The 24,730-nt window shown below is 31.0% G+C and overlaps 1 protein-coding gene across 4 annotated transcripts in view; it reads right to left on the reverse strand.

Moving 5' to 3' along the window:
- The window catches only part of LOC140439031 (uncharacterized), a 359,260-nt gene that overhangs the window by 173,614 nt on the left and 160,916 nt on the right, over positions 1–24,730 (reverse strand). For 3 of the 4 annotated variants that reach the window (XM_072528668.1, XM_072528665.1, XM_072528666.1), the window contains one exon: positions 8,869–8,893. The exons of the other annotated variant lie outside the window; for it this stretch is intronic. The gene's annotated coding sequence lies outside the window, so the exon portion shown is untranslated. The remainder of the gene's footprint in view (positions 1–8,868; positions 8,894–24,730) is intronic. 4 annotated transcript variants of the gene reach the window in all.

Genomic DNA, 24,730 nt, shown 5'->3' on the forward strand with positions numbered 1-24,730 from the left:
AAGTGTCTTACTTTTTAAAATAAGTTTTAAATACCATCATCAGACTTTTAAATTCAAGAATGATTTATTTAATGCCTTGTACTACATAAATAAAAACAAAAACGGCTAGCTTAATCGAAAGACAGAACATTGGCCCACTCAGAGTTTTAACCTTGCCGCACCCACGGTTCCTAAATCCAAGCAGATATTTGCTGTATTATCTAACAGCAGATAATAAAGGCTTTAGGCAAGGCAATAAAGTAGTAAACATTTTTTGCAGCTGAATGGATCTCAGTTAAACTTGTTGCATGCGATTTGTAATAGTGGGAACTAAAATGATGATGTCGAAATGAAAATTGCATTATTGAACAAGAAAAATGCATTTTAAAAATTGCGCTTCTAAATGATAAAAAATGATAAATTTGTAATTCGAAAATGATTAAAGGAAGTGATTTTAAGATTACAACTCGGAAATTTTTGGGGTAGCTTAATACGAATATTATAACCGCTATGGTCTTCGAGCCACCTGGTGTGCAGGACGGGCCTCGTCTCTTGAAGTTTTATGGAAATTAGATACAAAGTCAGTCCAAACTCATAATTGGGTGTCTTGAACACTAATTCATTGGTAATCGTAATAATATTTTATTGTTAATCATTCTCGAAGTACCCACATTATTTTCATAAGCTTTATAGAATATTTCTAACAAATCAGTTAACCAAGTGGTTAACTTCGCTTCTCACAGAGCACTATTTGATGTGTTGCTTGCATCAACTGAAACGATATACTTTCTACAAGTATTATATTAATTGACAGAAAAGTCCGACAACAAAGTTGCTTCTAATAGAGCACTGTTTGAGGCGTTACCTCTAACGAGTGAGACGATGTTCTACATAAAGTATTGTGTGTATTGAAAAAAAAATGTGAAAAAAAGTATTGCTTTTCACAGTGCACTAATCTAACGACTGAAAACGATGTTCTACCGCTTTGAGTTACTTCTTGTCACTAAGAGCTCACAGTTTACACTAGCGGCCGAAAAGCATGGGAAAAACTTATTTTTTTCTTTTTAAAAAGTATCCTTTTAAGAAAATCGAAGTTAATGAAATATTTTGAATTATTTTGTATGCCTAAAAAAAATTTAAACAAATATAAAAAAAATTATTCTGAACATTATTTTTAAAATTTTATGCTTTCAATGCAGTTGGTAGTATTGTGAAAGTACTACTATCTATCCAACAGTCGTGCTGCTTCCGCCTTTTAAATTTTAGTCGCTACCATGTGACTTTTCACGTTGTAAAACACGTTTTTTTTCGTTCTGTTCGCTAAATATTTTTAATATTTATTATAAATAAATCAATAGTAGTAATGTATAAATTTGAGTACGTTTTTTATTTAGTTTTATGAAACAATTTTATTTATTGTTTACATGTTAGAAGACGATTCAGTTTTATAATATTAAAATTTTTTGATGATTTAGATAATAAAGGAAGTTCCATTACCAACAGTCTTCTTACACTAATTTTCAAAATTACTGAAGTTGTAAGTTTATGTCTTTTATTTTAGTATTTAATAAATAAATTCTACTTACTGCGTAACCTTACACCATGATACTTGTGTCCAGTGACCCATAAAGCCATGGTTATCGAATTTTAACTGATTTTGTATGGAATTTCCCAAGGACTCCAGGATATTTGTACCGTCCTGGTACAAAATGCAAAAAGTTTCAATGAGATCCATCCAATTGCAAAAAATTGGTATGGTTATACCTACAAGTGCACTCATCAATCACATTTTAATTTTTTAAGAGATAAATCTTTCCAAAGTTTAGTTAGGTGACTTTTGGCAATTTTGCCGTACCAATGCGTCTTCGAACTTCTGCTTTATATTATTTTGTATCGTTAATTATACTAGATTCGATTCGAGATAGTTGAAGCCGTCTACTATTTGGTATTTCTCCAAATGGTTACTCAGTTTAATAGTGTTGAATCTATTGATCACTATTATTGTCGAATTACCTTTATTAATTTTAAGACCAATTTTGATGCTTTCCAACTTAACATCAAACATTTCACATTTAAGTAAATAGGAGGACACCTCCGGACAACCAGCTGTCTTTACAACGACTCTGGACAAAATTTGCCTTCAATTTTTTAAAGAAATTATTGTAATTTTATACATAATAATAAATTTAGAGCAATTTCTGAAGAAGCTGCAAATGTTAACCTTGACGACGTCTTAGAGTGGCAAAGAAAACTGCCAAATTTATTAATTAGCTATTTACCTGAAGACATTTATAACGCTAACGAGACTGGTCTGTATTATCGAGCTTTACCAAGTAAAACTTTTACATTACAAAATGAAAAGTGCACTGGGGATAAATCTGCTAAGGAAAGGCTGACCTTTAGGTTAGGTTAGGTTAGGTTAGGTTAGGTTAGGTTAGGTTAGGTTAGGTTAGGTTAGGTTAGGTTAGATTAGGTTAGGTTAGGTTAGGTTAGGTTAGGTATTATTTGACTGGCAGTACAACAAGAAGGCCTTAATGACCAGATATATCGTGAGACATTAGCTGCACAAATTTGACAGAAGTTTTTTTATTCTTAGACAACGCAACATCCCATTCGGATATTCAGTTATCCAATATATCGATAATATTCTTGCCACCTAATACTACAGCACATTGTCAACCCATAGACCAGGGAATAATTAAAAACTTTAAATTCCTGTATAGAAAGTTTTTGATGAGAAGAATTTTATCATCTATAGAATGTTTTTTATCAACGGTAGGACAAGAGAAGACCATAACAATTGCTAATGATTAATTACGCTTGTGGCAGCATAGAGAGACGTTTTAACCAATACAACTGAAAAGTTTTTTATTAGGTGCGATTTTTTAAGAAACGATAATAATTGAGAAGAAATTGTGGAAAATCTGGATCTATAAGACCGTAAGATGATTTGCCATTGTCAACCTTTTGCGAAATTCATGAGGTTAACAATTTTTTAAACTACCTAGAGATTGATAAAGCCCTATCGACGGAAAATCCTGAAGTAAACTTGGCGAGTTGTGTTAGTGATTTTAAAGAAAATAAACGGGTGTCCAATGTTTCCGACAAGGAGAGTGGAGAGGAGAGTTCCGACTATTTTCCCCTTTTGTTGTCCGTTATGGAGAAGTTTCACTGTAACTGGAATATTAATAAGTAAGGTGTATCTTTTTTTGACTTGCGTAGTTAATAAACAATAATATTATATCGAATTTAGGTTAGCGTGTATTAAACACTAGCAATAAAGACAAAATACAGTCATAAAATTTCTCAGCGAGAACAGTTACCGATGGTATATCGTGTATCAAATAATATTTCTTGACCCCAGACATTCACCCACAAAATGGGTCGTTCTCATATCATATTTCAGGAAATGTATTCGGCCCAATGACTATACTATCACGAAGAAATTACCTATCTTTTAATTCTAATGAAATTATCTCATCTCCATCGATGAAATATTTGTATTCCATATTGTCACGGAACCATTACGAAGTGACAGTAATTTAATTGCTCGTATATATCGAGAAGATGGTATCTATTTTAGCGGGGGAAAGGTTATAATTGCCTCTTTAGTCAAATATGGAGAGACTGAAATATTGCACCGTTTAATTCAGTATTGGCGTATATTAATTTTTCCTCTTCCGAGTTGTGGTTGGAATGGTGTAGGTAGTTTTAAACTTATTGCCAACTATTTTAATTAATTGACTTTTTCTTGTCATTACTTCAAAATATATTTCAAACAAGGAAACATTTATGGTTACCTAACAGTTATTCGTTTTAACGAGATTAGCAATAACTCTGATAGTTTAGTCGTTGAAATAACTTTGTGCCATTATGTCGACAGCATCTGTATAAAAAATTTAAAACACGAGCATACCAGAGAAGCTAATGTTGTAAAAACAGTTGTACAACCACAATAAAATTATTATTATTCTTGTTAAATTAAGTTACGACACTTAATCTCAGATTAATTAAGTTCCGCTCCTATCGGAGATTGGAAAACATTCTGACAATAATCATTTTATTGCCTTTGATTTTGCCCTGCATTATATTCCTTCATAGTTCATAGTCCAGGCCTCAACCCCATACAAAAGGGTGGAGAAAATATACCATCTAAGCATTCTTATACAAAGCGTTATATGGATACTACAGTTACAGAAAAAATTTTTCATTCTATTAAAAGTTGACAAAAATATCTCGCGTTGCATGTTCCCTAGACTTTTTACTATGGGGTAAAAATACATGCCTAGATGTTCCACACATGGTATAATATATTTAAAATTAAGGATTTATGGTATCGAAGGGAGGGGGGTGACAAATTATAGATATCTGTATTGTTAAAATTATGACTCCTTTAGAATAAAAATCGACCTGTTTTAGCATTTTCACAAAATCCTATAAATGTTTCCAAATATCAGGGTGGGTTTTCCCTCTTTTGAGTGGTGAACTCAACGGACAATTTTATTGTGGTACAAGATATCCAAAAAATTTATTTAGAAAAAATGTAGGCAATGCTCTTCTCCATATTTGGAAAACAGGTGAAATTCTACAGGGTGATTAATAACCAAGTAAACATATAATTTTTTAAATGGGACACTCGATATTTTTTTTCATATTTGTATTCCTCTCATAATTCTTGTTCTTATATTATTTAGCTTTGCATTACTATATAGAGTATTTAACAAGTTATGACCATTTTTTTTTCGAACTCCCCATAAAATCAACACCATGTATATAAACAGGTAATACATAAAAAATTTATTTTATATAATAAGGTAAACAATGTATTGTAGTTCTTAAATTAAGTTTAATTGAAATTATTGACTAAAATTTGTATACAGGGTGAACTACAAAACGAAATTACTATTTTCTCAATTTTTTTAAAATGGATCCCTGTCAATTCTTGATGTACCTGTATGCAATAAAGATGCAGTTTATGTTTACGAAGGATTTTTGCCGCCGAAGTTTGACTAATGTTATGTTGACGTGAAATTTCACGAGTGCTGATGTGGGGATTTTCAGTAGTAGCTATCAGTACATCATATTCCATTTCTTCATTTAGAACAGTTTTGGTTCTTTCAATTTTTTCATATAGGTACAACTGACCCAATGTGAACAAAACGATCCATTGATTTTTTTTAAGTTTTTGCGTTTGGCTTCCTCCGTTCAGGATATCGCTCGTGATATATTCTGGACGCAAATAAACAATTTCTCGAACTTTCTCCTAATATCCAGATCATATCTGTTAAATCTTCTACAGAAAAATTCATTTTTAACAATGAAGACTACCGTTTACGATTTAATAATATGAAAACTGTTATTTTTTTAAAACTTACTATTTTATCTTTGTAACTAACACAAATGGCATTTTACTTATTAATAACTGCGCGTCAGAATGCAGTTAGGAATGTTTTATTAAAAATTTCTGGTTTAGAATACTGTTGATATAACAATTTAAAAATTGTTACATCAATTGTATATTGTTTTTCTTTCTGTTTTGTGTGAGGTATTTATTGAATAAAAATAATCTTGTTATATTATTATACAAAACATATTATCTTGTAGGAATTTTAGAAATCTTGTATTTCATTAAGGAATTTTTCATATTTCCATATCACATTTATTGATCCATTTACTGCATATTGTTGTGGTTTATATATTTTTTAGTTATTTATTGAATAAAAATAACTTTGTTGTATTATCACTCAATACTCAATACTTATTTCTACTTACAAGAATTAAATGAATTGTAATGAAAGTAATGAGTTTAGGTATAGGGAATTCTATATAAAAATAAAAGAGTGTCATAAATTCAATATTTAAAAAGAAATAAAATATAGGGTGATCCCTTAAAAAAATTGGGAAAATCCTAATTTCGTTTTGGAGTTCACCCTGTATGCAAATTTTTGTCAATGATTTATAGTATAAAAACTTTAATATATTGCTTAATTCACAATATAAAATAAATAATTGTTTATATATTACTTCTTTATACTCAAAGTTTTGATTTCATAGGGATTTTGAAATAAAACTGGTCATAACTTGTTAAATACTCTTCATAGAAACGCAGAACACAATACTATAAGATCACGAATTATGACAATAATACAAATTTAAAAAATATATAGGGTGTCCTATTTAAAAAATTGTGTGTTTGCTATACCACGTAATTATTAATAACCCTGTAGAATTCCACATATTTTTCAATGATAAAGAACATCATTGCATACATTTTTTTTAAATAAGTTTTTCAAATATTCCATACCATAATGGAACTATCTACTGATGTCCCACTAAAATCTCACCCTGTATATATTTATATATATATATATATTCTGTATATATGTATATATATATTTTGTATATATATATATATATATATATATATATATATATATATATATATATATATATATATATTGTGGTTAGTCATAAATAGTTCATGTGTGGACCGTTCCCCGTTACTTAAAACAAAAAAGGAGTACATTCGTAATGTAATGCGATAAAATAGCTAATAATAAATTAGTATAAACCATCATTTAATATTCCATTTGCATGCCTAAAGAATTTAACTACTTAGTGTCAGTAACAGACGCTTAAAAAGAGTCCATTATAAGCGAGAACTAGTTCACCATCCAGCAAGCACTGCACAGTTATACATCACTTTTAATTATATGTATCCAGGCCTAATTATATCAGCTTCTGGTTATTAATGTCGTACTCTATACCTATAGAGATGCAAATCATTTAGCCATTATTATTATTTTCCATTGAGAAATTGTTTTAAGACGTGTGGGAAATATTTGTAATCGTCTATCTCATTAAATCTTGTTCTGATATGTATCTCGCTTAATGTAAAAGAATCTTAGCGATGTCGCTATTTTATGTAACATTAAAAGCATTAAATTTACTAAATGCATCAATTAAACATATTTGCTTATAGAATTCGATAAAAATATTTGATCAATCTCTTAAGTAGAATGCCATTTCCTTACAAACTCTTGGTAAATCGACTTTTTTACGTTTTTATCCCCCTACGAGGTGGGTTTTAGGGGGGAAGCCCGTGGGTAAAAATGGCAAACTTTTTGCATTTTTATTGGGGTCCCAAAATTAATATTGTTGTCAGCTTGTTCGTATTATTTTTAGGGGTCACTATATAGGGACCAATATTATAGTTACTTAAACGCAACATACTGTATTAAAATTCGTGGCGGATTTAGCAATAATTTCTTGGATCTATGTCGTTTAAAATACTAATACCTCTTAGCTAAGATTTCTGATTTATGGCAGAGTTAGCGGTAAATTACAGATAGATTTTTTAATAACTGATAATTACGGACTACCGAGAGATAATTAATAATCTGAAAGTATAAATAATTCACAAGCGGGTTTTGATCTTAGAAGCACAACCGGAAAATATCAAAATTTTTCACGCTTAAATTTATGGGTGCAGTAAGTAAAAAGTGAAACAAATTATGAAGATTATGCAGATATACTTATACGATTATTTATGAAAACGACGCTAGAATACAGGAAATAAAAAATCAGTTGGATATTTTATAGACAACTACACGTCGGTAGCTTAAAATAGTATTGATAGCGCAGCCAAAAATCCCCACTTTATTATCATGAACTAGTAATTAAGACTTTGAAAATTGTTTAAAATAGTCTTGTCTTAAAGGTTGCAGTAAGTTTAATAAACCAATAATGTGCGTACTACATAATCTGTTCAGATAAAGAATAGACACTGACAATTTTATTATTTAGACAACAATTAATTTCAGTTACGGTTAATATTTCTTTTTGTTTAGACTCTTAGATACAATCCGAACAATTATTAGTTTTGTAATTATAGGGATACAAACCAATATTAGGGAAACTTTATAGTGAAAGTGCATTTGAAAACTTTAAGTGCAGTCTAAGTGTTTCTAGTGGTAGCAAGTCTAGACTGCTGTTTCTGTGTCTAAGTGTTTAGCAATATTAGGAAATAAGTATTTGATGGTCGCTATAGACTATTTTTCAAATGGCCAGAAGTAGTTGCACTACCAAACCAAAAAGCAATCATAGTTGGTGACGCCCTGCTTGGGAATTTTGAGAATGTCGTTTTTGACATGGGGTTCCACTTCTACTCCTTTTCGACCAGGTTCCTTCGAAAGATACAACCAGACCATTAACAACTAACTGTTTCTGTTTGTCCATGAAAACCAAAGAGACTGGGAAAAGCTGGTTACACTTTAGTAATTAGACTTATCGAGAGATAAAGCTCTACATGGCAAACTACCAGACGGGGAGGCGGACAAAGAAACATTCCCCGAGTATGTCAGCGGTGTACAGGATCGACTTTCGTTTTGATTTTTGCGTACAAGTGGATAACCGTCCAAAGTGCGTACAAATGCCTTCTTAAGGTCCACGATACATAGATTTGCCGATTTGTTGTATTCTAATGTAACTTGCGTCATTATAAATATAACGTCGGTGCATGATCTTTTCGACCTAGAACCTTGATGTTCTTCTGTTATTGTTATAATTTTATTCATTTTATTTTTTTTACTTTGGTTGTTAATTTTAGTGTTGTGTTTAATAAATTAATTCCTCTGTAATTTTCTGGGTCCGATTCGTCTCTCCTCTTGCTTATAAAGTTATGCAGGTATAATAAACACGCTTCTGATCATAAGTATTTGACAATTTAACTTGTATTTATCACATTGTCGCCAATTTACCATTAAATATATTATTCTTGTTTCTCAGTGTATATTGTCAAACAAAATTACATATATACTTACCTGCTATACTTCATAGAATAGTAATAAAATTAGAATTTACCAACTAACAATTTGTATAAATACTTACAGTTAGCGATGAGCAGGAAATTTATCTGTAAAAAGAGAATAAAATATTAGGTTAGGTATTTTAGGTAATAATAATTACTAATAATTATTTCTGAACAATAATTTAAAACATAGACTTGTATTAGTTTAACCACAGACTGGTTTTGACTCCAAATTATGTATTAGGAAAAACAACAAAATACAACGTTAATATGTAAAGATTCTTGTGAACAGATACTATTTTATATTAAAATTTATTAATTTAAGAGCATTGAGAAATTTAATAAACCAGTATACCAATATGATTAGAACGAATTTATGTTACTATGACTTCCAAACTTGTACTGCTCCCAAACCCAAAAGTATGTACTGCTGAAACTTTAATAGCTATTTGAGGACGTGTCAAATTAAAGCCTTACATAAAATATAAAATATCCAAGTTTCTTTTCAATATATACAGAATATATACTACGTCTATAATTTTCGTATATACTGTGGTACAGATAAAACTGTATCTGTACGATTAAGACATGTACTTAATTTAAATCACTCAAAACACAAAACATTCACAAAAACATTCTAAACAACCAATACATCCTCTCCAAAGCCAAACCCAACAACACATAAGAAAGATAAAACAAATGCATCTATAAAATACCCTATGAATGAAACAATTTTTAAGTGGGAGAAACAGCAAGACCACTCGATGTCAGAATAAACGAGGATGAAATATACATCAAAAACAAAAACATCATTAGGGAAATCCCAGATATGCAAATATGCCTACGGGATGGACAACGAGCAGAGACCATAATGGAAAGATGCACTAATAATTTCAATAATTATAAAAGACAGACATAAATCAGAGAAAAATCCAAGAAGCAGCCCTCATCCTACCCAACGAAGAAAAATGGGTAGCAAACCCAAGCAGAATGTATATGGCTTTGGTTGCCAATACTAAACGAAGAAGTCAACAACAAGAATATACCAATAATAGCCGAGTAATAAGAGCCCCATCACATCGTCTACAATCTAATACACAACACATATTTTATGGAACACACAATCCACACGTAAATAAATTAATTTTTTTGTTCAGTTACGTTACATAAAATATTTATCCCAAAAAAAAATATTTAACTTAACCATACCACAAGGAAGTAGTTTTAAAACATTGTAAGACATGTACATATGCGAAATTATTTATATAATATGTTATCATGAGTGTTTTGGAATTGTATCATGGGTATAGTTTAAAATATCTAGGAGAGGTATTAGAAATTGCAATCAGAGGAACAAAAACACGTCCGTTCGCTACGGAAACAAAAATCAAGAGAGATAGAGCGATTTTTCTTTTGCCTTATCCAATAATGTCTTTGTTACTCGAAGGTGGGCTAAGAGTTGGAGTGGGAATTATTAGTACGGGTTAGATTAAGCAATGCTTCTGAAATTAATATTGGTAATTATAGGAATGGCTCCCTATGTAATATTGGATCTTTTGTACTCTTAATATCCTGGATTTCTTTTATACTTTTCTTGCTTTCTGCTTGAAGGTGGCCTTAGAGTTGGAGTAGGAATTATTACTAAAAGTTAGATTAAGTGATGATTCTTCCGAAATTAATATTTGTATTTATAGGAATGAGACAGCGAACAATATAATATTTTTTTTTTCGCATGTGAAAAATTTAAGCAACTAAAAACTTTTTTATCTATAAGAGACCCGCATGATGCTGGCATACATCCTCTTTGAGTTTCTTGTCATGTTCTGCATCTACTAGAATATTAACACCCTTGTACTCTTAATATTCTGGATTTCTTTTATCCTTTTTTTGCTTTCTGGACTTACCCTTTCCTTTTCTTTTTTGTCTTTGTCGACCATTCTAGTTATATATCCATACGAGTTCTGCTTTCTTTTTTCTATATTTTTCTCTATTGATATTGATAGTGATAAGTTGTTTTTTGTACATATTCAGCTTCGTCTTCCTAGCTTTTTATCTCAATTGCTTAAATTCTACTGCATTTTTGCTCATTTCGCGTCTTTTATTGATAATCCAAGTGTCGCTTGAATATAGAGGTGGCTTTTTGACAATATCGTATTATTTATTGCATACTATATTATCGATGGTATTTTATGTCCTATGTTCTTAATGTCATTATTTCCACCAACCAGTCCTTTTCTTTTTTTCCTGGCGACTCTATTACTTCGAGCTCTATCTACTCCACTGCTCAACCTTGTCAAAATGGAGCGACACTTTATGCTGCAATAGCAGACCAAAACTTTATGTTTTCATTTTTTTCCTTGATTATATTTTTCTGCTTTCTTATGTTCTTGTCTTTGTTTCTGCTAAAATAAGAAAATGATAGTTAAAAAAAGCTGTTAGGGAAATAATCTTTCTATATACGGCCACGATTCTTTCTATATATATAGAAAATACGTAATTAAGTAATAAAACATTATTTTTATTAGTATTGACAAAAGCCTTAACGGCGAAAAACAGGACGATAAACCTCGTGCGCTATGCTCAAACTGCCAAAGTGAATTTTCTATAATTTTAACGCTAATGCTACTCGGAAAGAAGTGAGATAAAGTAGAAAAAAAGATTGATACTTTATCTTGACATTTATTGTACCAAAGGCCGTCTATACAATTACGAGTAGTATCTCCTTTTGCGCGAAGCACCAACGACCAATTCTGTGAACCGAAATAATAGGTTGTAACTTTATATGCCGACAAGGTAGCTGCTGCTCCGTTTGGTATTCTACAATGGCTTTCGGTCAAACGGCGACCTGAATAAGTAAATAAAAAGAAGAATTTTGTATTTACGGTGCTCACTACTAATGAAAAAGTAGTGTGAATAAATCTGCTAAAGTAATTTCTTACAAGGCATTAAAAACAATAAAACAAGCCGAATGGCAAAGATTATATTAGCCGTCTTCTTATTTTTAATTTTGTAAATTAAATAGACAAATTAATTATTCATAAATATAAGTAGAAAACCTACATATATAGCAAGATGTATGTATCTGAATCCGATGTTCGTTAAGCTTCGGAGATCTGTAGAACATTTCACGCCCAATAGCTTTGTAGTTAGTGGTACAGTCGACGTTCGTGATGTTAGTTGAGCCAATTTCTTATATTTGATTGGTTTTTAAGACTTTGTGTCGTAATATTTAGAAGTCTTTCAATAGGAACTTTGAAGGTTGACAGTTGATTGTAGTCACATTGTTAAACCTACATGTGTCAAATTGAATGTAATTTCGTTAGTCTATTTTTCCATGGATGGGTGTTCAATTCCACGTACTTTGCATATTTTACGGTCGCCTTAATCGTCCTTTCTACATAATAAGTCACAGTGTAGTGAATAAAGTTGAGTATACTGGTTCAGTAAACAATCAACCAACAAGTTGACTTTGGCGAAACGCAAGATCTGCTAAAAACATCGCTCCTATCTATGAGAGTATGCAGGAGAAACCGAAGCAGCCAATTTCACGTCTCTCTCAAGAACTTAGCCTTTCACAGACGCCTACAAAATTCAACTAATCCTGAAGCAGCAGGTAAATAACCATAGATAATGACGTGTGTCTCTTGAATGGACTATAGAACAGTTAAAAACTAACCCTATTGTTCAACGAGAAATGATCTTCATATATAAGGCCCATTTCTGGATGAATGAGTAAGTCAATAAACAGAATATTAATCCAGATAAGACCCAAGAAAGCCCAATACATCACAAAAAAGTCACTGTTTGGTGTGGATTTTGACTAGCGACAACTTAGAAGTACAAGATTTAGACGACAGTAATTTAGATGACATCGATGCAGAAGTGATAAACACAGTCTCAAATAGACAATAACGATAGTGGTGGTGATCAGATTACTCAGGCAGAAGACACTCACAAGCAAGAATATGCAAATAATAGTGCCTCTGATAATTAGCCATATACACAACTGACAATACTGTTGACAATGTAACATTATATACCTTTAGCAGTTTTAGAAGTTGCCTATAATTTTCCATATAATAGTCTTTCGTTCATTCGGTTTCCAACATATTAGAATATACCACACAAAATAAAAAAGCTGCAAGCATCAATTACGGAATAAGGTATAAATAATTTTTTTAACGCTGTTAAAATGGTTCTTTTTTAACACCGACAATTTCTATCAAGAACAGTTTCTAATTCATTAAAGCACATCAATAGCAACCGTTTGACAGACAGCAAATGAAGTGCAACAGCTAATTTAATATCCTCGTTTATTCCGAAACATGTTTTTTAGTGTAAGTACATTAGCATGTAATCCTGTAATTTATACGTCAGCAATAAATCTTAGGCAGCTAAACTCGTAATTAATAAAGTTGATCCCACATAATTCGAAAAGGACTTCGAGCGAAAAACGGTTCTTGTTGTCTCGATAGTATAATGGTTTCGACAACTTTTATGATAATCTATAACCGTATAGGCGAAAATTTAATTAGAAACATGAATAATGGGTTTAAGATTAAGGTGAGATCTACAGGTATTGTACCATGGTATTTGCATAATTTACCAAATAACAACAGCTTACTTAATATTTGAATAGAGGTCAATTTAATATTTTCTTATTTGATTTTCTAGCATTTTGTTGAATATTACAACCTACAAATTAATTTCGTTTTAACATGGGCTCCGAATTTATGGGGGCAAAATTAATATAACTTACCGCAAACCCGAGTTTTTACTACTGAACTGTACTCAAAAAAACGTAAAAAGATTTATCAACAATTGTCCACATCGGACATCAAAACTACTCTGTTTGCAAATACGATGACCTTTATAAACCATATTTATAAAGACATCAGAAAGGGAATGATTATATATAAAATATTCAATATTGTTCATATAGTATATAGTTATTTCTATTCAAACTTGTATTCAAAGTTCTCGTATTTGACAAATCCTTTTTTTGTTTATCTCTATTGACCACTGTCAATTTCATATCTGTCACATTTGCATCATGGGTTCAGGGAGTTAAAGCTTCTTTATGTAATCTTTTTGAGATTAAAAACGTTTCTAGTAAACCTCTAGCCTTTTTAATTTAACTAGTTTTTCTTTCTTTCGCTTCTTTTTTCTATGTTCGACTCTAGAAAGTTTTTTTTAGATTATCAGACATCTACCAAAAAAAAAAACTAAATTTATGATGCGTCCAAGAATTGCTGTATTTAAATATTTAAAGAAGTATAAAGCAATATTTTTGCCGAAAAAGGTCAATTTTTGCAAAGAAGTTTTTATAAATGTGTTGACTATTCTATTATTTATTTGTCAAATACTTTGTTAAATACTTAACAACTTTCAATAAAAACTTTAGTAATTAGGTACTTATGAATTCACCATCACAGTGTAGAAAGTTAGAAAATATTAAATAAATTTTATATTCGCTCAAAAAAAGCAAATAATTAAATGAATGTATGTAGTTACCTTTTTATCTACATAATTTCTTCTGATCTGTAAACACAATACTATATATAACAACATTTTTTCAAGTTTGCTACGATTACGCTGTTATATATACCTACATGTTAAATACAATATTAAAATGGCACAAATTATTCCGTAGCATGCATTTATATTCTTTGACCACAGACGAGGATTTTCGTAAAAAATCTTCAACACAGCACAAAAAACAGGTTAAATCGTATTACCGCACCAAAATATAATCTTATATTTTGCACTTTACGACATAAAGTTACATACTTCTTCTTCTTTTTATGTAGACATGACTGTCTGTTTTTGAATATGCCTCCAGTAATTTGTCGTTCCATGGTTTTCTTGGTCTTTCTACTGATCGTTTTTCTTTTGGAGAACCGTCTCTTGAACCAAACTTTGTTGCAATCAGGATCGTTCCATTCTACTCTTTTATTTCTTACCCAGTTTTTGATGGTCTCCACCTTGCATCTGTACTTCTAGCTCTGTCCCACAGTGTCTTGCCATAAATTTTTCTGAGTGTTTTCATCTCTGCTGTTTCTAACATCCTTTTTGTTCTCTCTGTGTCAGGTTGTGTTTCTAACTCGTATATCTTTATTGGTCTGATGACTGTTTGTAAATTCTGCTATCATCAAGTTATACCATACCTATATGAAAATTAAAACTTAAATATACAATTAGAATTTGTTTTTTTAAATTCAATCTTTCTTTTACAAACTATAGTACGACATTAATCATATATTTATGTTTTTATACTTTTTATAACTAGTTTTTCCCTATTTTTACGGTAGCTTGCACCGCCCCTTTGACTTCCCGCCCGGGTGCCTTGTACACTTTGCCTCCCGGGTAGAAACGGCACTGGTTCCGTAAATATTGAATAATAACTGGCATTTTCCACAGTTAAGACAGAATTGATGGATAATGATAATTAAACAACAACCTTTACCAGCTGAAAATTTTAATCCGGTGGACACACTGAAAGAAAAATTAACATCTTTATTAGTTTAGAACTAAAAGAAGACCAAGAAAAACAATATTAAAATTTAAAAAATGCGCAAAAATTTGCCAAAGTATAATTTGAAATATAGACCCAAACGATATTTTCTGACACCTAGATTCTTTTCGTGTAAAATATAGTCTTATCACGGTGGTAAATATTCAAAATCTGCCCGCACGATGTCACATCAAAAAGCAGGAGAAGTCTGACATTACTGTAATTAAATAAGTTGAAGAAAAACATGATCGTGACCACTGAGGGCGTCAAAATGTTGTGTTCCAATGGATTCATTAATATTTATTACAAAAGGTCAAATAACGAACATGAAGACGACTAAGAAGATACTAGGATTTACCGCGTGCCGAGTGTGCACTATACACAGTGACCTCTTCTGAAAATATTATATTACACGATCTATCATGGCTCAGGAACACACGACCAAGGCATTGCTGACCCATATTCTGGATTACTTGTCTTTGAACGCACGTGAATTATGGCCAATCGTTTCTGGTAATAGGCGAAAGGTTACTTGGCATATTCCTTTACTCAAAAGATATTAATGGACTTTAAAATTATTAAACATATAATGGATATGTTGTAATATTATTGATACTAAATAATTCTCAACATAGAATATTATATGATTGATTTATAACATAACTTATGTACTATATTCTCTAAATGACCATCGTTTATTAAAACGTAACTAATACAAAAGCTAAGTAAATAAAATTTTCTATTTCATGATCAAGTAAATCACACAATATTAATTTCTCTTACATTTAAAGATTAAAATTGTCGACTGATAGTTATTTAAAAATATCTTTGACGTTCTAAAATGAATTCAAATTATAAGATACAATATAATAAAAGATCTTCAGTTGTCTTTTAAATAAGTCCCACTTCTTTTTCTGAATGAAACTCTTTACTCAAATAACAAAAAAATTTAAAATACTGATTTAATTTAAAAAATTTGTATATAATTTATTACTGAAATAAAAATTATTCAAAATGGGCGCCATTTGCCTAAATACAGCACCAAAGCCTTAATGTCTCTTGTTTTTAGGAGTCTTCTTGTGGCTTGGTGAAAGAAGTATCTTGTTCTGTTCTCAGCTATCTCCCTAAGTCGTGTGTACTGGAGCCTTTCCTGGATGGTTGCACTTGAAACTCTATCCTAACATGACTAAAGTCTGTTAGGTCATTGATAGATCGTTGTACAGACGACATACATGCACATTGTGCAAAAATTCTACTTAAGCCTGCTTCAATGACTCTTGAATATGATGAAGTGTTGTATGGACCATGATCTGTAAAAATTACCACCATTTTATAGTCAGGTGGATCAAGGTCTAAGCTGGCGGCTGATGTTCACTTCTAATAAATTCTGGTACATGATTTTTAAGTCAATGTTGAGTAGTTTTGGCCTTATACACAGGTGCAGAGTCTTATAGGGATATCCTTGGTCGATGTGGGAACATATATGAGGTTTAGTGACTCACCTATACTTGTTAAAATGTACCGCTGATAATTGCTCTCTGCTATTTTAATGCCCTTTTCACAAAAATGTGAAGAAGTGACACCCTTATAGCACACTCCGCACCAAACCGTCACTAAGACAGGAAAATGGTCTCTTTCGATCCTTGACACCAGTTCGCGGACTTACTTGCATAAACGTGCATAAACTCTATCGTTTTGCTTATTCAATGTCTCACTCAGATTTTTTTTTATCTCTAAGGGGGATTTCTTTGTAACGAATCGATAGATCGATATAACTGTTATTTCAGTATCTCTTTTTCGCCAGTCGTTAGAAATAATACAGATTCAAACCGAAAAGTTTAACAACTAATGTCTCCAAAATTTCGATGCCCCATAAAAACGGAGAATTATTTTTCTAAATCGTTTTCGTACCTTGCCGTCAACGTAGATGGCACCTCTGTGCGTGAACATCTGAAAGTGGAAAGGTTTTGGAGAGATAATAGTTGAACTTTTTTATATCGTTCTATTGATTCCGATTCAGACGTGAAAAGTTCTGCTCCAACGCCATTATATTTGACTTATTTCATGATAGATAGATCATCATCATCATCATTCAACCTCTTGTGTCCACTGCTGGACATAGGTCTCTCCCATTTTTCGCCACTTTTCACGGTTCTGTGCTTCTTGTTGCCATTTCTGGGCTATACGTTCGACGACATCACTGATACCTGTTCTTTTCCTTAAGTCCTTAAGATAGATAGATAGAAACGTTTATTTACAATTTTTACATACTATACACTACATGTCATCTCACAATAGAAATACATCACTTATGTATACATAGGAAATAAATTAGAAATAATACAAGGACACACAATATAACATATACAGTGAAAAATAAAAATATAAAAATATAAAAAAAAATCCACAAGGAAACTAAGTTCCTCTAGCTAGCTTAATACCATGTATCAAAAAAAATTATTTAAAATCTTTTATAAAAGGTATATAATTAAAATACCCAATCGGACTATATCACAAAACGTTTTCGGAATCTGTATTCCATCATCAGTGTTTCTAGGTTTACATGTTTTGAGCCACTAAATATTTGGGTAAAAACGTTATTAGTTTAAATTTAGATTACATTATTCGATCTTATATGTTAAGATGTTAAAGTTATCAGTGGAATTGATAACATGGCAACGTACGACTCTGCTGTGAGTTGCTGGTCCTGAGACAAAGTGTCTACGAGGACTTGTTGATAGCAACAGATTCCGAAAACGATTTGTGATATAGCCCGATTGGGTATTTTAATTATATACCTTTTATAAAGGATTTTAAATAAATTAAAAAAAAAACAATTCAGTTAGGTGTAAAATAGTTCTCATAGAAACGACCAACTAGGAGCTCAAACAAACAAATTCATGTATACTATAGAAACAGTGTGCCAGCAAGAAGTGTTTTGCTAATTTATAAAATTGTTTAGAATTCATTGCCCTAATATCCATATTTTTGTTCAGGTTTAAAAAACAATTATACAGATTATAATCTATTTTATTAAGTTTTGTAACACACAATCTGGAATATGGTATAATGGTATGACTTTTGTTTCTTTTATTGCACTGATGTTGATCAGCATGTGATTTTATATCTTGTATAATAATATCAACAGTTAACAAACTTTCAAATGTATATATTGAAGGTAAAGGAGAAATGCCATACTTTTTAAACAAGGGTTTGCAGTTTTCGCGATATTCTGCTCAGAGTTGGTCTGTGTCGTTTTAACTGACAAGAACCACGTGTTTAAGTTGAGAAAAGAAACATGTTGCACTTTAAGTATCAAAATCTTTATTCATTGTCATCGAGCTAGGGCCGCATTAGAATATAAATTTTTAAACATGTAAAACCGTATATTGATGTCACCGCTACTATTTTAGTGTTAGCTTCAAGTATAAAAAGAAGGCACTGAGGATGATCTGAACTAGATCGAAGACGTTACGTAATGCACCTGTAAGTTTTGGACGACACTTTTTAAAATGGTTTTAAATTAGATGTTTTATACCTACATACAAATGTAAAGTGTTTGACTTCTGTAGAGTTTATTAACTATGGTATACAACCAACTACTGGATTTTCCCATTAATTTTTAATGTAATTTTATACATGAGTTGATATATTAGCCAATATTTATAAATTATTTTGGCTGGCTGAAATATCTGCAAATAAACATCATCATCGAAATAATTAAAGGTTCTCAGTTCCGCCTATGTCTGTACTCTCTTCTCGGTATTTAGTGAGTCGTGCTCCGTAAAAATACCGTATTTAACAATATCTCTTGACAGTAACTAGTACTAATGACGACAACTATGATTCTGAGTGTGAACTATTAGACGACATGCTTCTTACGTCTCACTCTACGGTCTCGTGATTTTCTAATCAAAACTTCGTTCTCACGTATTAGATTTGGAATATATTTGGGTTATTTCTGCTATTAAACGGTTGGTGTATTACACGAATAGAGACAGATTGAGTTCTCATAAACAGGAAGTAACTGTGTGAAACTTTGTGGATTTATTCATATTATTATGGAGGAAATATTCAAACAAATTAAGTAAATTTTTTAAATTGTCACGGGCATTGGAAGATTTTGTCGATGTACAGATCATGGTTTATTGTTTAGTGGACAAGTGGACTCAAATTTATTTACCACATTGCGAAGAGTCTTCGTGGAAGGACGATTATAGAGCCTAGGAAATGTGCGAAGCGTCCGAAAGTTACCTGAATTAAACATTTAATTTGATTAAACGACTTCCTCATTTGCACGTTTTTTTACGCTATATAAAGACAGCCAATTCGACATATATGTATCTTCAACAGCATGACTGGTACCCATTGTTAAAATTCAGAAGTCTCTATAATAAGACCCTGTATTATATATATTGACCATTTTGGCTTAACATTCCATAAATAATTATTTAGATGAATTTTCTCGTTAAAAATATTTAAAAAATAGTCTCTTTTTGAAACTAGTATACTATTTTTTTTTAATTTCTTATTTTCATCAGAATCATTTTATGTTAAAATTAGTTTATATTTACAAATTATATATAATTCTGTAAAATTTTTTTGCCAGTTTATCCTGATGTTTTATATTAAAATGAGTTTTTATCTAAGATAATGAAGTTTCTTAACATTTGGATTTTGGTTCAAACAAAATCACTACTTAGAGCGTTTTTCCAATCTTAAGATATTAAATTGCTCTATTATTATTTTGGTTTGCTACACACTAAATTGCTCTCAATATTGCTATTAATACTTGGAAACAATTTTGAGGCGTCTGTATAATTCTGACACTGCTGTGAACATACTTTTTATATATCTCGATTAAGTTCCTTAAATTCACTCAGAATACTAAATAATATCTCAGCTAATTTAGCTGTATCATAGTGTTACGAACATGCTTTAGGAAATGGCCTATGTAACGGTTGCATCTCGAAATGGCATCGAGAACTTTCGCGATGTATCGAGCGCTGTAGAAATCCATTTGTCAAAGAACGAATTAGAGGTGGGACTACCCCAGAAGATTAGAGAATAATACTTTTTGGTATATATATGTAACGATGTTATGAGTGAGTTTTAGTTGTTAAGATATTACCGAACTGTAAACTTATAAATAAATATATTTATATAAATTCGAAACGCTCGTTTTATTGAAACATGCTCCAATAGAATTGTTATTAAGACATATTTGAAATGTGAGTGATATTCATTTAATGTGCATAGTTTATTTTTAAACTCATGCAATTTACTATAGGTTTCAATAACTAGTAAACTTGGGGTGTTAATAAGAGTTCTTATATACAGTAAATACAGGTATTTATTTAATAATATAATCCAGTCGTCAAAGAGTTGATCCCTAAATATCATAAGAACAAGCTGAATTTTGTCGGGAATATTAATTTTGGCACCTCAAAAAAGGTGCAAAAAAGTTTATCACTTTTACCCCCGGGCTTACCACTTAAACCATCCTCGTAGGGGGTAAAAACGCAAAAACAACGATTTACCAAGAATTGTAGTTAATTGTGCACTCTTTTACTTTAAAACGCACTTTGATTTTTGTCGATAGGATAATTGGATCAAAAGATATCGAATTTTTACTGCCGAACTGATACAAATTTTAGTGAACGTTTGACGTACAGCTTTTTGTTAAATCAATTTTTTTGTATTTTTACCCCCCTACGAGGGGGTTTAGTGGGAAGCCTAAGGGGAAAAGGTGGTAAACTTGTTTGAATTTTTTTTTAGTCCCAAAATTAATATTTTCGGCAAAATTCAGCTTGTTCGTATGATTTTTAGAGCCATTTTTTTGCCTCAATGATGGTTTGTTGGGAAGTGCTCTATAAAGGTGTCACTTCTTTACATTTTTATGAAAATGACTTTAAAATAGCAGAGAGAAATTTTCAGCGGTACATTTTAACTATTGTAGCGCATCCTCAAACCAAGTATGTTTCAAAATAGACCATGGATTTCCCAATAAGACTCTGCTCCCAATAAAACTACTCAACATTGGCTTGAAAATGGTGTACTCTAAATTATTAGTATTGCTAGAATACTTGCTTATTTCATGTTACACAAATTATTATTACACTTAAGACAAAATTTGTAATATTCTAAACTACGAGTTTTGCTATAATTTACATTACTGAAGAGTTATTTTTAAAGCGGTAAAATTATTTAAATTCCCCATTATATTAAACGAAATTACCTGCATGAAATAGTCATAAAAAACCCATAGAATTTTTAATTACTTATGTAAAAATGCCAGGTCAACTTCCTGTACAACATTTCGCTAAATGACTAAATTTATCGATAATTCCTCCCATTAAATATCCATCATCTAAATCAATTTGACACACTAAACGGCAAATTAAATTATAGTTTTTAAACAAGTAAGAAACGCTTAAAGTTTTTGACGTTCCGTAAGAGGTCTACAGTTATATTCTTCTAGCAAAAACCCAGGACGTCATGCAATAGCATTCGTAATTACTGATTTGACCCAATGATACATATACCACTAAACAACACGCTATGGCTTGTTCTCAGCATATTCTTCTTGGGAAAAATGTTATGTAATTCTGTTAGACAGGTTCTCAGTACCGCCGGACAAGGGGCTTTATTATTGTTAGTAAAGCTTCTTTAAGTATAAACATTTTACAAATGGTTCATTAAAACATCAAATAAAGACTTATTTACAAAAACAACATATCTGTATTTTATCGTTTTACATAAAATAGAAAAAACCTAATTTCTTTCAAAGAATTGAAAATTTTAATAGTATTTATAATATTAAAGAGAAATAAACAGAAATCTAACATTGACATTTATGTAGTTTTTGTAAAATTTTGTTACATTATGTAGTTTTTGTGATAAATCTCAAACAAAACGTTATAAATATATTTTAAATATATTCATTCATGAAATGTACAGTGAATTAAAGTAAGTAAAGTAAATTATTAATGTTTAATCTTCTGTGCTCTAATTACTGTTGTCCTCGCTATCGATATCAATAACAGATATTATTTCTTGGGCAGCTGAATTTGAATTCAAAGGATCGTACAATTTCTAACTGGGCTAACTGGGTTTGATACATACTTCTTTAACTTCTGCAAATCCTTACCTTAAGAAGGATTTAGTGCCAATGAGGACTGATATAGTTGTTTCAGTTCCAACTCTTAGGGCAACTTCCATTTATTTCGTATGTTGATCCTATACCATGAACCTGCAAATGTATATCTAACTAATACGTATGTATATTCTTTACTCATTTTACTTTTCTTTACTCGTTTTACTTCTCAACGGCTTTCTTTATATTTACAAAGACATCATGTGTAATTGTGTCAATTGTGTCAACTTTGTATGGAGATGGGTATACCCGAACATTTTTCATTATATTGTTAGAATCTTCTGGAATCTCTGCAGAACACTTTCTTTTCTTGGTAACAATTGGACTAAAATATTAGTCATTGGGTAAATATGTATGACCCCTTAAGGCAACAGGCATTTATTGTAGTCAAACAGACCGATAGAATGTACCAAGCAGTACAGAAAAAAAAACCATAACATTTTTTTGTTTTTTCCTGAGCATTCGTCACTTATCAATACTAAATTTCTGGAATATACTTTATTGGAAACTAAATATCTAAGTAATAATGTTGTAACATCATTTTGGCCTTTCTTGCCCTTTGTTTCTAAATAACTGTTTAAACCGACATTATTTTTCCCAATATCATGAATCCCAATTACAAACATCCACAGCTGGGGAGAATATACATTTTATGTAGCGACTTATACATTTTATATACTGAAAAATCATATGAATATCTACAGTTGAGGTTTTTTTTAAAGAATAATGTAATTGTCTTGTAATAAGACTAAATATGACAGCGGATTACCTTCCAAACTTCCTCTGGTGTTTTCTTGTTTGTCACGGTTTGTCTTGTGGCTGCCTCTCTTGTCTTTAGGAGTTAAAATATTACAAGAAATGAGATCTTAACGCCTGCTAATGCGACCTTTTGTAACACCATGTATATTACAAAAGACAATAAGGCATACATGCTGTTCATTTACATCTATACGAATATTATGGATTGATAGACGTCTTTTTGGGTAGGATGGCGAAATAAAGCTCATTAAATAGGTACCCTGATCGTTTTTTTTCCCAAATCATTAAAATGTGTCAATATATTTTGACGCTATTCCAAGGAAATTCTAAAATTTTATACTAAAGATCTCTTATAAAAACAGTTGACAATTTCCCAAAAGTTTCTATAAAAAATCTTGTTTCCTATAATAGGATCATATTTGGTTGGCTTAGATGGTTCAAATTAGTTTCTTCCAAAAATTTTCTCCCGAAAATATTTTCTACTTAAAGAACCGTGACAAATCCTATATTTTTATTAATGATATTGTTTAATTTTTATAAAATTTATGCTCCAATAACATTTTCACAAGAAGAAATAAATGTTTCCACCAAAGCAACCCTTACTTTTAGATTTGTTGTTTTTGTAATTTATTGAGTGTATCAAACTAAAAAAGCATTATTTATTTTTAGAAAATGCATATATTGTTTAACGATTTTATTGCTGGCTCTTAATTGAGAAAATAAATTGCCAGATTATTGTCATCAGAAAGTTCAAAAATAAAACTTTTAGTGCCTTTCAAATGATCGACAAAAAAAAAATACAGACTCTAATCAGGTTCCCATCTTGTTACCACCAGTTGTGGAGAAAAGTCTGCCTTTATAAGTTAAACACTTAATGGCGCCTTAACAAATATTTTTATACTCAAAATTAGAGCATTGACAAAAGTAAAGTTTGTTCTAATTTCTTCATCAACCCTATGTATACCATGGGCTAAACATGCCAAATAAATCATTTTGCAAGTTCAGAAAAAAGTGCGAGTTATTCCCGAAGAACAGTGATTGAAAGGTAAAAGTTAGACAATTCTTTTTGAAATACACGTGCAATTGTTAAAGGATTTGTTTTATCGACTTATCTTAAAGCTATTTAGTGGTATTTTGATAATTATTCATTGGTAAGCTGCTGAATCAGTAAATAAACTATGTGTCGGCCTACTGAATTTTACGCAAATGTTTAAATAATTGTTTCCTATTTTGGATCTAAGTTTGATTTGACCTTAAAAAATCATAAAAACAAGCTGAATATTGCTAAGAATGTCAACTGTGCGATCAGAAGATTTATGCAATAAAGCTTACCTTTCCTACCCCCGGATTCCCCCTAAAACCTTCCTCGCATGGGGGAAAAATGTTACAAATAAAAAATGTAGCTGAGATAATTTAAACAAATATGTTTATTAAAACTTTGTTCTTAGATTAAACCGTTCTCAAAAACAACGGTTGAAGTGAATATTTGTATCAACTCTGATCTTCTGACCAG

The sequence above is a fragment of the Diabrotica undecimpunctata genome, chromosome 4 (genome assembly GCF_040954645.1).
Source record: "Diabrotica undecimpunctata isolate CICGRU chromosome 4, icDiaUnde3, whole genome shotgun sequence".
Taxonomy (NCBI): domain Eukaryota; kingdom Metazoa; phylum Arthropoda; class Insecta; order Coleoptera; family Chrysomelidae; genus Diabrotica; species Diabrotica undecimpunctata.